Source organism: Vipera berus (genome assembly GCF_964194415.1).
Source record: "Vipera berus genome assembly, chromosome: 2".
NCBI lineage: Eukaryota > Metazoa > Chordata > Lepidosauria > Squamata > Viperidae > Vipera > Vipera berus.
Window position 1 is genome coordinate 205,795,159 of NC_138203.1, and position 16,027 is coordinate 205,811,185.

The window sequence follows — 16,027 nt, forward strand, 5'->3', positions numbered from 1 at the left end:
GGTTGGTTCTCTCTCCCCTCCTGTTCAACATCTACATGAAACCGCTGGGTGAGCTCATTCGTGGTTTCGGGGTGGGGTATCATCAGTACGCTGATGATACCCAACTTTTTCTCTCCACCCCGAACCAACCCAGTGATGCACTCGATGTGATGTCCCGTTGCCTGGAAGCGGTCCGGGTTTGGATGGGGAGAAACAGGCTTCGTCTCAATCCTGCCAAGACTGAGTGGCTGTGCATACCGGCATCTTGGATAAACCAGGTTGTTCCACCACTAATGATGGGGGGTGAGGTGTTACCCCCATCGATAGGGCTTGCAACTTGGGCGTCCTCTTGGATTCGCGGCTCAATTTTGAAGACCATATAGGAGCCGTGACCAGGGGGGCTTTTGCCCAGCTTCGTCTGGACCGAGATGCCCTACGCACAGTCACCCATGCGCTCGTGACCTCCCGGTTAGACTACTGCAACGCTCTCTACATGGGGCTGCCCTTGAGGACCACTTGGAGGCTTCAACTGGTGCAGAATGCAGCTGCGCGAGTTGTTATGGGAGTCTCCGGATACTCCCGTGTAACACCTCTTCTCCGCGAGCTGCATTGGCTTCCAGTTGCCCTCCGGGTGAGATTCAAGGTGCTGGTGATGACCTATAAAGCCCTAAATGGCATGGGCCCGGATTATCTAAGGGAACACCTGCTGCCAGCGTCAATTTTCCATCGTCCTGTGAGCTCCCACAGGGAGGGCCTCCTCAGGGTACCACCGGTCAAGGATTGCTGACGGGTGATCCACAGGGGGAGGGAGTTCTCTGTGGGCGCGCCTGCCCTATGGAATCAACTGCCAACGGAACTCCGGACTGCCCCCGACCTTCGCTCATTTCGCAGGGACTTGAAAACCTGGTTTTTTGAGCTGTCTGGCCCAGACTGAGGGATTTTAATTATTTATTAATGAAGCTTTAGTTTAAATTCAGGGACTTAATTTAATCTTAGTTTTAATCAATTTTAACTTTGTATGTTATATATTTTTAATTTTTCCCTGTAAACCACCCTGAGTCCTACGGGAATAGGGCGGTATACAAGTTTAAATAATAAATAAATAAATATTTGTCACAGTTGAATCAGAACAGCTTCAGATCAGCAGTCCAACATGTGCTTGTCTCTCATTGAAACCAATACTGTCTTGGATAAGGTTGAATACTTCAGCTACAAACTTTTATGAGACTATATTTTATTGGAACATTTAATAATATTTCCAAATGAATTTATCCACTACTGATTTTCCTTCTGACATAATGAAAAAAATGTATTTATTTGATTTGTACCTGTTACAGTCAAAAGTGACTTTTATCAGTTTACATACATCAGTAAAAGTAACAACACAATATGCACAAAATGCAAAAACAGCCAACAAATAGACATAATAACACATTAACAGTTATAAAAATCACATAAACCATCAATCCCAATGGCTCCAACCCCTCCAGCTTTTCCCAACCACCACTCACTGGAAATACATATAGATGTTTTAATTTTTTTTCTTGCAAATCACTGAAAGTCATAGATTTATGGTAAGTTATAAGTTCAAAAATAAATGACCCCAACACTGGCCATGAAAAGTCAATTCTTGATTTTCAGCGTTCCAATATTTGAGGGGTTGCCACAAGGAACACGGGGTCAACTTATTTTCCAAAGCACCTGAAGGCAGGACAAGAAGCAATGGATGGAAATTAATCCAAGGACACAATCAAGCTAGAACTAAGGAGAACAATTAACCAGTGGTTTGCCTTCAGAATCTGTGGATGCTCCATCCCTGGAGATTTTTAAGAAGAGATTGGACAGCCACTTCTCTGAAATGATATAGGGCATGGGTGTCAAACTTGCAACGTGACATGACGTGTCATGATGTATTGTGTCTTTTTTCCCATTGCCAGGATTGTGGTGGACACGGTTTTGGCGTGATGCATCCGGGCCTGTGGCCCGGCAGTTTGACACCCCCTGCTTGGGCAGGGGGTTGGACTAGAAATCCTCCAATAGCCCGTCTACCTCTGTTATTCTATTAAAATATTTCTTTGACAATATGCTATGCTAATCTATCACAATAGTCACTCTGGCTCTAAACAGTTATTGGACGACAGTCTACTGACAGAATAAAGGAGATGATGCAATGACACTTTGCCTCCCAAATGCCACCACGTAAACTTACATTGGCGTATGTAGTTAGACTCCTTAAGATTTTTTTTTCATTTTACTCCACTGTCACTTGAGCTGTGACCTCTTTTGATTCCTTGAGAGTAAATCAAGATGCCAATTGGGATTAAAAAACCAAATTACCCATATTCTTCCAATTATCCACCTAACAGTTACCCACCTTATCAACTGTAACAGTATACAAGAATGATAATAGAATAGATTAGAATAGAATAGAATAGAATAGAATAGAATAGAATAGAATAGAATAGAATAGAATAGAATAGAATAGAATAGAATAGAATAGAATAGAATAGAATTAGAATAGAATAGAATAGAATAGAATAGAATAGAACAGAACAGAATTAGCTTTTTTGGCTGCTGCTGCACACTGCTGGCTGATAGTCAAGTGATCGTCCACTAGGACTCCAAGGTTCTTCTCACAGTTTTTAAGCCAGGTCTTGCCCAATCTGTATTTGTTCCTTTGGTTTTTCCTGCCTAAGTGTAGGACTTTGTTTTTCTCCACATTGAAACTCATTTTGTTGGATAGGGTCCATTGTTCAAGTTTGTCTTCTGGGGTGTTGGCTACTCCTGCCAGTTTGGTGTCACCTGCAAATTTGATGAGTTCCCCTTCAATTCCCTCATCTAAGTCATTGATGAAGATGTTGAAGAGTACTGGGCCTAAAACGGAACCTTATGGTACCCCACTGCTTAGTTCTCTCCTTGTGGATGTGGTGCCATTGACTAATCGTTGAGTACAGTTTGCCAGCCAGCTTCAGATCCATCTGGTGGTGATGTTGTCTATTCTACCTTTTTCTAGCTTACCAAGCCTACTGTAAAAGTTAGGGAGGAAGAGTTGTACTTGCAAGGTTCTGATAGTGTACAGGTAAGTCCTCAACTTACAAACATTCATTTATTAACTGTTTGCAGTTACAATGGCTTAAATACAGTCCTCACACATAGGACCACAGCATGGCCATAGTTATTTGATCAAAATTTGGAAGCTTGGCAACTGGTCTCTATCTACAATGGTTTTGCAGCATCTCAGGGTCACGTAATCACCATTTGCAATTTTCCCAGCCAGCTTCCAAGAAACAAAGTTAATGGGAGAAGCTGGATTCGCTTAATGACCACACAGTTCATTTAACAACTGCAGTGATTTGCTTAACAACCTTGATGAAAAAAGTTTTAAAATTGGGTGCAATTCACTTAACCACCGCCCTGTTTAGCAATGGAAATTCTGGTCCCAATTATGGTCATGAGGACTACCTGTAATAGACTTAGTATTGGGGGTACACTTCTTCTCTAACTTTTTATGTTTTAACTGTATATGTAACTGCAAACCTCCCAGAGTTACCCTACGGTAAGATGGGCAGCCAATATATTTGATAAATAGAGATAGATGATGATGATAGATAGATAGATAGATAGATAGATAGATAGATAGATAGATAGATGATAGATAGATAGATAGATAAAGATAGACAGACAGATAGATATGATAGACAGAGATAGAGTGATAGAGTGATAGACAGACAGACATAGAAATGATAGATAATGATAGACAGACATAGAGATGATAGATATAATAGAGATAGATAGATAGATAGATAGATAGATAGATAGATAGATAGATAGATAGATAGATAGATAGATAGATAGATAGATAGATAGAGATGATAGATAGACAGACAGAGATAGATAGACAGACAGGCTACCTCAAAAAGCTGACACAAACCAACAGAGTATTGGTAAGAATACATTCTCCCACTATTACATATAAATCTGAAAGTCCCCATCCCCCCATTTATCCTCTATTAATGGGGTAACCTTCAGACTATTCCCCTCGTACTCAAGGAAACTACTTCAAATCAGTTCTGCTTCCCTTTCTCCCTTCACCACTCACTACCTCCCTCTTCCTAACCTGGCTCATAGAAAAATGTCATCTAGAATCACACACTTCATGTTGTTCCTGTACTCCAACCACTGCACTCTTCTTTGATCCCCAAGAAAACTTGCATTTCATTCTACCTCAACTCCAGTCCTAGGGATCCCTGACAAACTAGAAAACTTCACACAAAGGTGCTTGTACCCACCTTTAAAGCCCTACATGGCTTAGGCCCGGGATACTTGCAGGACTATCTGCTGCCGGGAACGACTTCCCATCGCCCAGTGCGCTCACACAGAGAGGGCCTCCTCAGGGTGCCGTCGGCTAGACAATGTCGGCTGGCGACCCCCAGGGGGAGGGCCTTCTCTGTGGGAGTGCCAGCCCTGTGGAACCAACTCCCCCTTGAGCTTAGGATGGCCCCGGATCTCCAGTCCTTTCGCCGCGGCCTCAAAACACTCCTTTTCCATCAGGCTGACCTGGACTGACAGGGATTTTAATTATTTTAACTTAATTTTAATTTATTCTACTGGGGCTATTAATTTAATTTCTTTTTAACTTTTGTATTATTGTATTTTATTGTTGTTAGCCGCCCTGAGTCCTTCGGGAGATAGGGCGGCATATAAGTCCCAATAATAAATAAATAAATAATTCTGGAGATCTTTGTTCTCTCCTGTTGTTCTAACTCTCTTAATGCCATTGTTAACAGTGGCTATAGTTCAGCCTGCCAATGCATTAACATCAGCTCTTCTTTTTATCTCCCGTTATTACCTTAACGTTACCACAAAGTGCTACTACTACTGTTTCTATTACAAAATTAAATAAGAAAGGGGATAGTGGGCAGCCCTGCTTATTACCTCATGAGATTTCCTAATATTTTGTCTTGAAAAATAAAATATTGTGTTGAAATGATGTTGATATCTGAAATATCCAGCTTTTTTTCTTTCTAATGCATGCTCTTGTTCTATTATCTTTTACTCATATAGTCTACATTCTTCTTCTGAATATAATACGTTTATTATTCATGTAGTTTTCTTTCTGATCCTGTTCATTTGGCTTATACATTTCCCTGTTATTACTGCCTTCATGGCATTCCATCTTGTTCTTTGCTCCACACAATTTTTATTTTAAAAGCTTATCAAAACTTGAACAGATGTTGCATCGCTTGTAGATTATAAAGCAATATAGAATTCAAATGCCAAAAATGAGCAAATGGGAGCTTTCTAAGTTATATCCGATAATAACTGAGACATGATCTGGAATTCAGATTGGTGCAATTTCTGCTCAGCCCAATCGATTAAAATTGTTTTGGAAACTCCAATATAATCTATCTTTAAATGAGATTGGTGCCTACCTGAATAATATGTAAATCCTTTTTTGAAGGATTTATGATACTTCAAATATCAAAAACATGAGCACATACCTTTGCATTAATGTCTGCAATGTCTCAGAGAGTAAAGTTGTGTTTTATTTTTACGAAAAGCTATTTTATCCCCCGGTGTACCTGCATCAGTATTTAAATCATCCTCTAGAATTAGTTTTTCAAAGCTTTTATTGTCTTCTGCATATATCTAATTTCATTCTGATTTGGTGCATCATACATACCAAAGTTACAGCTTTGTAAAAAAAAAAAGTTCTAGCTTGTAAAAATAAACCTCCTCTCCCCAACTTTCTGAATCCTTTCCCTTTAAAATTTATATTAACTTTAAATAAAAGACTTCTTGACTATTCCAGCAAAGAAAAAAAAGTCTTCTGGAATATGTTCCCAATCTTTGACTTCCAAGGAACCAATGGTAGACTGCAGATGGCTTTGCTTTTAGTAGAGCTGATGATTGTAGAAGAACAAGAAGCTGACAAATGGATTGGCACCTTGAAATTCTTCTCCATATACAGGGAGGACCTGAGATTGCCTTTAGTGCTCCATGCAGATGCTCCCTACAATTAGTCTGTAATATAATACTATCTGGCAGGTTTTAGAGTTTGGGGAGCTGGGAAGGTCAGCTTTGCCCAAGCTGAAGTTTGGAGACTACAAATGGACACTGGGTTTGCCCACTTCCTCTCTTAATCACATCTGGAAATGGCTTGCAAGTTATTGTTTGAATGCTATGAATCTTCTGAAGCACATGTTCTATTACACTGGGTTACACTCCTTTAATCCTCAGCAAAAGTAATTTCATCTAAGTTTAAGAACTTAAAGATTTTTTTAAAAATTAAGAAATAAGCAGGAAAAGATTAGAATATTGATTCTGGAAAGTTATAAATGGACTAGACCAGACTGACTGAAAATAAGAAATGAGACTCCATCCTGAGATTTGTTTAAAATCCTATTAAAAATACATGAAGATTTTAAATCTTAAAAATATTTATATGGGAAAATGTTATAGATTAGAGAAAAACTTGATAAGAGGACACCTTGAAGGCTCATTGCTAGAGGCAACCAGAATTGAACTAAAGATTATGATTAAAGGAGAGGAGTCACAAATACTGAATGGAAGAAAAGTATTTTAACTTTGGAAGAATTCAAGGATATTTGGCAACAATGTACTTAGAAATTTCTCTTAAGATTGTTTGCTACTATTGAAAAAAGGAGATAGAAGAGGATAGAACTGAGAATCAGGCTGTTTTTGGATATGGATTTTAAAAAGACAAGTCTACAAGAATGATATTGACAAAGATGATACACAGGACCTAAAATGAAACTGGCTGATGTTTAATAGCTAAGAGGGACACAGAAAGAGTGACTTGGATCTGTGGATTTCATCTCAGGACAACATTCTTATTTTGGACTTACCAAAGTAATGTGTTATACTTTTGAAGGTGAACTGATCATAAAATGCTATGGAGATACACGTTCCTTTTTCTCTGTGTGCTCTAATGCCCACTACCAGGGCATGGTCTATTCTCAACCAGGCCCTGCGAGCAGCGGGCTGGCATGCACACACATGCACATGCAGCTCAACTTGCAGTAGGGCATCAGAATAAATAAGGCTACAGAAAACAATGCCCTATGACTTGTACTGGAGATAGTGCCATACAAAATCTTCATGGGATCTTGATTTCATATAGCAACAAAGTAAAAAGAAAAAAGTTTCCATATTTTGTATTTACAAAAATATCTGTCCAGTTTCCCAAGTCTTAGAATGGAAAAAGGAAGAATGATGTTGGGTGAAAATGTTTCCTATTTGAATTGCTTCATCAAGCATTGTCAACAAAGTCATTACTTTTGAAGCTATCATATAACAAGGAAAGCAACTTGGAAGCAATATTTACCATTCAGTGGAGACATGTTTATAATGCATAGTTGGGATAATCTATCAAGTGAATTGAATTAAATTAAAGTAAAATCATATATTGTCATGATTGCTCTTTTTTACATCAGAATCAGTAATATATAATGAATGGCAATTACAGGTTTGTCAAAATTATCATGCAATCACTGAGAATCATATAAATTGGACTTTGGCTGATTAATAATTGTACTCTAGATCTTTCTGTTGCTTTGACAGCACCAGGTAATAGGTAGCCAAGATTGCTGAATAGCCCTTAAATGATATCACATTATGATTAATATAAGCTGGGCTCTCCCAAATTATTTAACATAAACAGCTCCATTTATGTAATGGGCTGATCAGAGAATGCTATTGCACTAGAAATACGTATGGGGACAGGAGTTTAAATGGTTTATCTTACTGAAATAAATTCCAGCCTATTTAATGTAATTAGAGTCTGTCAGGAAATATCTGAAGTTCTTCTCCATTCCAGATTTTAACATTTTCAGATGTTTGATTTTGTGGTCAAATCCTGTTTGCAAAGAGTATTATTTTTCTGTTTCTTCATGACATAGCTATGCTGTGACTAGTCTTGTCCATACCATTGCCTGGGCTAATGTGAGAAGAATGGTCGTGTGTGAAACCTGTCAGAAAAGACTGTGGAACCCATGCAATTTCTCACTAATATTCCAAGATATGTCTCTGTGGGGACTAACACAGCACACATTTATCCATCTGTTTCATGTCTGGGAGAAGCTGAGGTCAGCTTTCTCAGAGGGAAATCATCTGGACTGTGAAAATTGTCTTTGGCAAAATAAATATCCCCTATTTAATTTCCTTTATGGAATGCTTATATTTAATTCTGTAAGTATTGTGAGGAGAAACTAAACTGAAAGGGATACAAGGGAATCTACATAACAATACAGTGGAGAAAAGAAAAAGAATTATGGTTTTCCTTTGCCTCTGGCCACAGGATTATGGATTGAGCTCACCCTTCTTAATCTTGTTCCCAACACAACTCAACATAGTTCCTTCAGGGGTGAAAGCAAGTTAATTTTAGATACTGAACTTAAAGTGAGTCTCCTTTGGTGATCATGAACTTGATTTCAGTTGTGAAATTCACAACTAACATTTTCTTCATTTCTTCTTTCCCAATCTTTTTTCCTGCTTGATAACTGCCATATGTTTGAGCAAAAGAAATAGAGGGGCAAAAAATGGGTAACAGATTGGTACAGAAGGAAAAGTTTAAGAAAAACATACAAGCAAAAAATGTTCCCTACAAGCCAAAACCTCTATGGGTTTTGGCAAACTCATACATGTTATAGAATAGCAAAGAGTAATTCAGCACTGAGGGGATTCAGTGATATATAAGTCTCTGAGTCCATCCCCTAAAACATTATCACTGAGAGTGATGGTAAAATAATTCTCTGCAGTTAAAATGGAGAAATGCCAGTTGCAAAACTACATCCAGTGCTTTATATTTATATGAAGAACATAATGAGAAATATGTAATGCTCTGGACAATCCTCTGAGTTTACAAATTGCTAGCAATGCTGCAGGAGGAGTTAGATTAATTCAACTCAATTTGAAAGATCCTCATTTTTAAGACGATAACTTCAGAACCTTTTTGGCTTAGTCTTAGTTTCAAACTGCATTTCACTGAATCTTACTTCATATTTCTAAAATCTAGTGTGTTATAAACAAAAAAGGGCACATTATTAAGATACACTTTTCAATGAACTGACTGTGGTAAGATCAAGTGTGATTCACTGCAATGTGTGAAATGGTCCAAAGCTTAATGCACATAGCTGTCTATTCTGAGACTGAGAGATACAACAGTCAAATTGTTCCTTTACCTGCAAAAGAAATGTTACCATTTCTTTTTGAGAAAAACGTGCCAATAAAGGTAACACTTCATGAAGACTGAGTCTTATACCAAGAGTCCAACTGAATTCAACACTAGGCTTGCTCCAGAAAATAGAGATGTAAGACTGCACAGTTAGGGTTTTAAACAGAAGTTTGTGTAAAGGCACAGAAAGTTATTTAATGCAAAAGGCATCGTAGCATCCTACTGTTTAAAGACACACTGTCACAAAATTTATGAAAATTGAATTTGGTAGTACCGTATCTCAGTAGGATAAATGCATTGGAACAGATTAAAGACCAATTCTGAAATGCACAATTCTTAGGAAACATTTCTTCTGTGAATCAAAATAAAAAGCACAAAATTGTTTTCTTCTTTTTAGTGGTTGATTTACTTTACTTTATGAAATGCATCAACACTAATAGGACCCCTTATTCTCCAATCCTTCTCTTACATATATTCCACGTTCATATTATCTATTTGTCCATTCGTTTTACATTATCTTTTTAGTATGCTCAATATTTGACAATCACCAAATACAATTATATTGCCAAATATAATTGGCAAATTAAAAAAATAACAGAAAAAATATGTAAAAGGAGACCAATACATGTAATACCATCCATCACAGACCAGGTGTTTGTTCTTTATTCAGTAAAACTATTAAAAGAATATCTTTATCTGAGAAAATTAAGAGGTCTTAGAAAATCAAAGGTTTTCCTCTCCATTTCACTAATGGCAGATCTCACTTTCAGAAAGAAGTGAAAAAGCTCATGTTCTGAGAAGAAAGTGAAGAAAATATCATCCTCAAATCAGGTCTTTAGCAGAGTGAAATGCCAAAAATGCCAAAAATCATTCAGTAATTATCCTGCACTTCTGGATTAAGATTAAATTTCTCTAGTAAGAGCCTGACTGCTATCTCTTTTTCAAGGAGCAAAATATAATCTCCTTGACTCGACCGGTTATCTCTTCTTGACCATTTCCTCACTAGTGATTTACACCACCCTCTATAGTAGCTATTGCTGTGCTAATGTATCAGACATGGATGGGCTAACGGTAGTGGTGTGGCTCAGACACTGTCCACAGTGCTATACTGTAAATAGCTAGTGGGGAAATAGCTCTTCTTAGATGTTATAAGCTAAGATGGAGAACAATCAAACATGAAAGCAGTTGAAGGTCTTTGTCTTCATTTTCAGGTCTTAGCAACCTCGCCTCAATAATTCCAACTCTGCTTTTGATATGTCTATTAATGGAACTGCACAATGAGTACACATCATGGATAGATGTAAGCAATTTTATTTTCAAACAGTCTTGAAAGTTGGTGACAGCAAGCCATCCAAGTCACAAAGCATTACCAGTCAGGATCAAAATGTAATATATATTTACTCCTTCAGCAACTGCAGTAGCTCTCTGTGGTAACAGTGTTAATAATAAAATCTATTTTCCATCTGATATGATTCAACACTAGCTGAATTACTATTAGCATCCTGCTTGCATTGTTGCCCTCAATTCCAAAAGACAAATTTTACTCTGGCAAAGACTAAAACATCTTCAGAATGATTGTGTCAACTGTCCAGATCAACTCAATACATCATAAGGAAAGAACCATGCCAACTGAAAAAGCCATCCCCTCAGAGGTCTCTGGAAATTATTAGAATTACTAACTTAGATGCAGGTAGTAGCATATGAACTTGTCCTTTGGAAATAGACTGCTGGCCTCAGATCAGGACAAAAACACTGTGTGAATTTCTCCCATATTTCAACATACAGTATATTAATTTTTCTACAATCAGCCTCTCCAGAAATATCCACACTCCAAAAGATTTTCTGGCCAGATGTTATCCAGCTACATTACAGAATCCTCTGGTCAGTCAAGATGATCCAGCTGTTGCTGAAATAGCTCAGCATAATGATGGAGAAAAGCAGTCAGAACAGATAAACAATTCTCCCCGTCCCATAATCTTAGGAAATTCTTCAGGCGAAATACTCCATTCTTTCATAGATAATTTTTCTCTTCATTATTTACAGAATTTGACTGCTGATAAATATGGAATTCAGTTACCCCATTCCAGAATTTATGGATGGAAGGATTCAGTGAAGGCTTATGCTAGCTAAAGCAAACTAAACAAAACCGACACAAAAGAAGCTTTTCTGGCACTTAATTTCCTCAGTTGTTGCTAAGCCAAGTTATTTTCTTAACATTTCAACCATGCTCAGATTGGCATGTGTTTTACTAAAGGGCACTGGGAATAGGGATATGAAATCACAATAACTACATGTTTGTACATGAGAGAGGAGGAATGGTTGTTTTTCTGAACTCACACATTTAATTGATTATCATCTATTCTGTTTCACTAACAGTGTTCCAAGCAAAACATCTGACAACGTTGAAGCAGAGAGCTATTTGTTTCTTTCATGAACTTAAGGGAGGGATCTGCTTTTATAAACATTCAGAATACTTGAAAATGATCACTATTTACCATGACTGAATTAACAGCTGAAGGCTCGCTTACCGTTAATAAGAAATGCACAGTAATGCATGGCTTAGGCCCGGGATATTTGCAGGACCGTCTGCTGCCGGGGACGACTTCCCATCGCCCAGTGCGCTCACACAGAGAGGGCCTCCTCAGGGTGCCGTCGGCCAGACAATGTCGGCTGGCGACCCCCAGGGGGAGGGCCTTCTCTGTGGGAGCACCAGCCCTTTGGAACCAACTCCCCCTTGAGCTTCGGATGGCCCCGGACCTCCGGTCCTTTCGCCGCGACCTCAAAACTTTCCTCTTCCATCAGGCTGACCTGGATTGACGATGGGTTTTTAAATATGTTTTAATTTTTAACTGTGTAGTTAATTTATTTTGGGGCTGTTATTTAATTCTTTTTTAATTTTTGTATTGTTGTTTTTTATTGTTGTTAGCCGCCCTGAGTCCTTCGGGAGATAGGGCGGCATATAAGTCCCAAAAATAAATAAATAAATAAATAAATAAATAAATAAATAAATAAATAAATAAATAAATAAATAAATAAATAGACAATGTTTGGGTCTGGCAACTGTGTCTAAAGCATGTTTGTTACTTACTGTATTATGGAATCTTGTTCAAATAAAAACACTTCTCATTTATCTCTCTTATCAATCTCCTTATCAATAGACTTTTTAAAAGCAAATAACGTATTTTCTGATTACTGTCTGGGATAGAAAGTTTACATAAGATTGCAGTCTCTGTATTTTTTTTAGTGAATAAAGTGATCCAACGACTGAAATTCATTTGATTTTATATGTACAAAGGAATATCAAGTAATAGTACTGGTAACAGCCAACAGAACTAGGAATGGAAGCTGTCAAGTGTGGAAGTTTGTCAGCTACTGACCTCTTTGTTTTCATCTTGCCATTAGAATAAGTGGGGAGGGACAGATGGTGCTTTCAAATGAGTTAGTTAGAAAAATGAAACCTCTGTTTATTCAATAAACCAGTAAGTTTTTCAGAAATGAAAGTAATTCTGGACCTTTTTTTGGATATTCAAGCTGGAGGTTGACATATTAGACTAATAATAAATGGCATTATTAGATTTTCAACCCCCTTTTCATTTTTATACAGTATATATAACATTCAAGGTGGCAAACATACCTACTATACTTGTCTCCTATTTCCCCCACGTTGGCAACCCCCTGAGACAGGTTGGGTTGAGAAAGAATGATTAGCCCAAAGTCATCCTAAGAAGTCATTCGTGCTTTCATGCCTAAGGGAGACTAGAACTCACTGTCTCCTGCTTTCTAGGCCAACACCACTATGCCAAATGGGCTCTTTCAATCTCTCCCATTAAAATTGTGTCATTCAATCCACTGAATGGGATCATGTTAATTTAAAAAATGTCTGAAAAATCCTTTAGAAGAACATTTCTCAACCATATATCCAGAGCCACCACAGTACTGGCTTTTGATATTTGCCTCCCATTGGTTGGAAAAAGAGTTTATAGGCAAATCACTTGACAATGTGAGGGAGTGAGTTTAAAGGATTGTGTGTTTTTTTTAAAAGTAATCAATTACTTTTCTTCTTTTTCACATCAGATCTGATTGTGTTTCTTTCCATTGCAATTTTCCATCTGCTCCCACTCTTCTGTAACTGTGGTCTCATTTCTGTGGAATATAGAACTAGAACAGAGCTCCCCAGCTTTTCCAGGTTGGCAGCCCAGACAGAAAGAGAGGATGAGGGAAATGTGTGTGGGTGCGTGTGTGTGCCTGCATGCACAAACAGGCCACACTCACCCATGGTGGTGAATGCTCGGCCCTGGCACCTACAAGGATGTGTATGTGGTCCACTAGTGCTCACGCACATGCGCAACTGGGCCCACGTGACACTGGGGGCAGCACTAGCGCTCCCACGCATGCCCAAATGGGGCCACTAGAGCAACTCGCCAGCCATTCCCGTGGCCCAGTGATTCATGATATACCAAATAAAAGTTACGTTTTACTACAAAGAGACCAGAGGTCAGATAGAAAGCAAATCTAATTTAACCATTTGTCCTGACATGAAAGTTTTTGGTATGCAAGGAACTATTCCGTAAGGAATCCCACTCAAATTAAGTAAATCATCACCCTTCAATCTGAAATGATATCATTTGGAAAAGAATTACTTTTCTACATTACATAAATTGCATATTACTTTGGCAAGAAGTAGATCTTTGCCAAGAGATCTGATACTGATCTGCAAGCAAAAACAGAAAGAACCATGTTGCCATTTGCCATAAACCTAAGATAGTCCTTGCTTGTTACTAGTTTAAATGATTTCATATGTAGCTGAAATATCAAAGAAGCATTACAATTAACATACATTTTTACTGCATGTACAAGCTTATCACATTATATTAAACTGCAACCATCTTTTGTATTCTTTCTATTTAGAAAATTTTCAGGAAGAATTGGATTGATAGTGAAGCATGGATCTCTGTGAGGCTACAGGCTAGTAATACCATAAGTAATCCCAGGAAATGTACTTAAGTATTTACAATAATGGAGTAAAAGAAAATTGAGTCTAGAGACTCTGTTCTTTGTAAGAGAAAAGATAACGTGGGATAATGTTATCCTGGAGACTGTTGTGATTGAGAGATAGTAGGAAGCCTAATACATGCATTAGGGCTAATAGCAGCAAAATGTTTAAATATTTACTAACAGGCTGATGATTTACTATGTAAGTTTAAGGGTAGGAATAAAGTTTATTCATATGTCTTAAATATAAATAGAGGTTAAAAAGACATCAAAAAGTAAATATGTAAAAGATAGGGTGAATTCAATTATGATAGGAAAAAGGACAGACTCTCCCACTCTTAGTGGCTTGCTGTTCTTGGAACCAACATGCCAAACTAATAAATGAGAAGGAAAGCAAGGAAAAGAATGATGAATAATGTAGGAAGGATTAAGTGGGGAGTCGGATGAATATAGGGGCTTGGTTTACCTCTAGAGGGCAAACAAAGTTGACTTGAATATAAGTTGAAATAAAATAACTTTTATTTTCTAAAAGGTAGTCTGATCTTTTCCCTCAGCCTATTCTGACTGAGTTAGGGAATGAATGAAGCTCATCCATCAACACATAGTTCCAAAGTACAGGTACTTAGCACCAAATGAACAGTACAATTTGCAAGAGAAGCTCATCCTTCCATCTTGAAGAGGCCTTCCTTCTCTCTTTTCCCCTCTTCTCTTTCCCATCCATCCATTTATTCAGCTAATAACATCATTAAAATTGCATACACTAAGGCATGTAAGAAACTACATACGTGAAAAGTTAAAAAGCCCTTGAAGATGAGATTGGTGATCTTATACTGATAATTTAAAGTTGTTCCTGTATATTTTACTCTTCAGCATGTTCATAGTTTCTTCTTCAGCATATTTTTGAAAATGGACATAATATTGTTATCTGAAATAACAATTTTGTACTGTACAATAGCAATAAATACATTTCCCCTCAAAAAGAAGTGCTGCATTGCTATTTTTGCTTTTATTACCCTCATTACTTCTATTTATTTCTTCTTCTTGAGGATCTTAATAAACCATGAGACTCTTTTATTAAGCTGCATGAGTGCTAATGGGTATATTGTGGAAAAATGAGAATAAAGCTTTGCTATAGAATTCAGAATTATTCAGAATACTCTTGTTAAATTGTTTAATAAAAGGGCTAGTTTAGAACCAACACAATAGGATCATCATTTCCATTTCTGCTGACTCCCCCTTTCCCCAGTAGAACCCCAAATTTGCTTCAGAGCTGAAAATCCTCAGATTTCCAGATTTCATCCTTGCTTTACCGGCAGGCAGTTCAACTGATAGGAATTTGGATGAAAGCAAAATCAGATAAGATCTACCCATTCAGTCTTTGCTGAAAGTGAAACCTCAGGAGTATAATGGCATTGTGAGAAAGAACTTGGGAAGGGGGTTGAAGAGATGCCCTCTAGTGAATAGCCCCCACCAGACAGTGAGTGAGGCAAGAGACTCAGAAGTGACCGACTTTAGTTTTTTGGGCTGTAAAGAAGACAGCGGGAAAACTGAACTTTTAGACTTGCAAAATCTGTGTAACTTTACAATAAAGCAGAATTACCTTATCTGGTCCTGTTTCCTGTCTATTCTACCTGGCAAGGCTAGCAGGAGGGTGATTTCAGGTCTAGCAACAGATTCTTCAAAGCCTGTATGCAACCTGGAGTATGCAGCCTTAGTTGCAAACTGGGGAAATGATCAAGTACCGTTCCTTTAATTCCTTGGGTTTAATGCACTAATAATGAGGAAAGGCTATTCATAAAAACAAAATGGCTGATAAAGTTGAATGGAATTTTTGATATTTTATGCATAAGCAAAACATAG

General features: G+C 37.8%; 1 protein-coding gene across 1 annotated transcript in view; it reads right to left on the reverse strand.

Moving 5' to 3' along the window:
• The window catches only part of ADAMTS2 (ADAM metallopeptidase with thrombospondin type 1 motif 2), a 269,901-nt gene that overhangs the window by 36,155 nt on the left and 217,719 nt on the right, over positions 1–16,027 (reverse strand). The window lies entirely within an intron of this gene.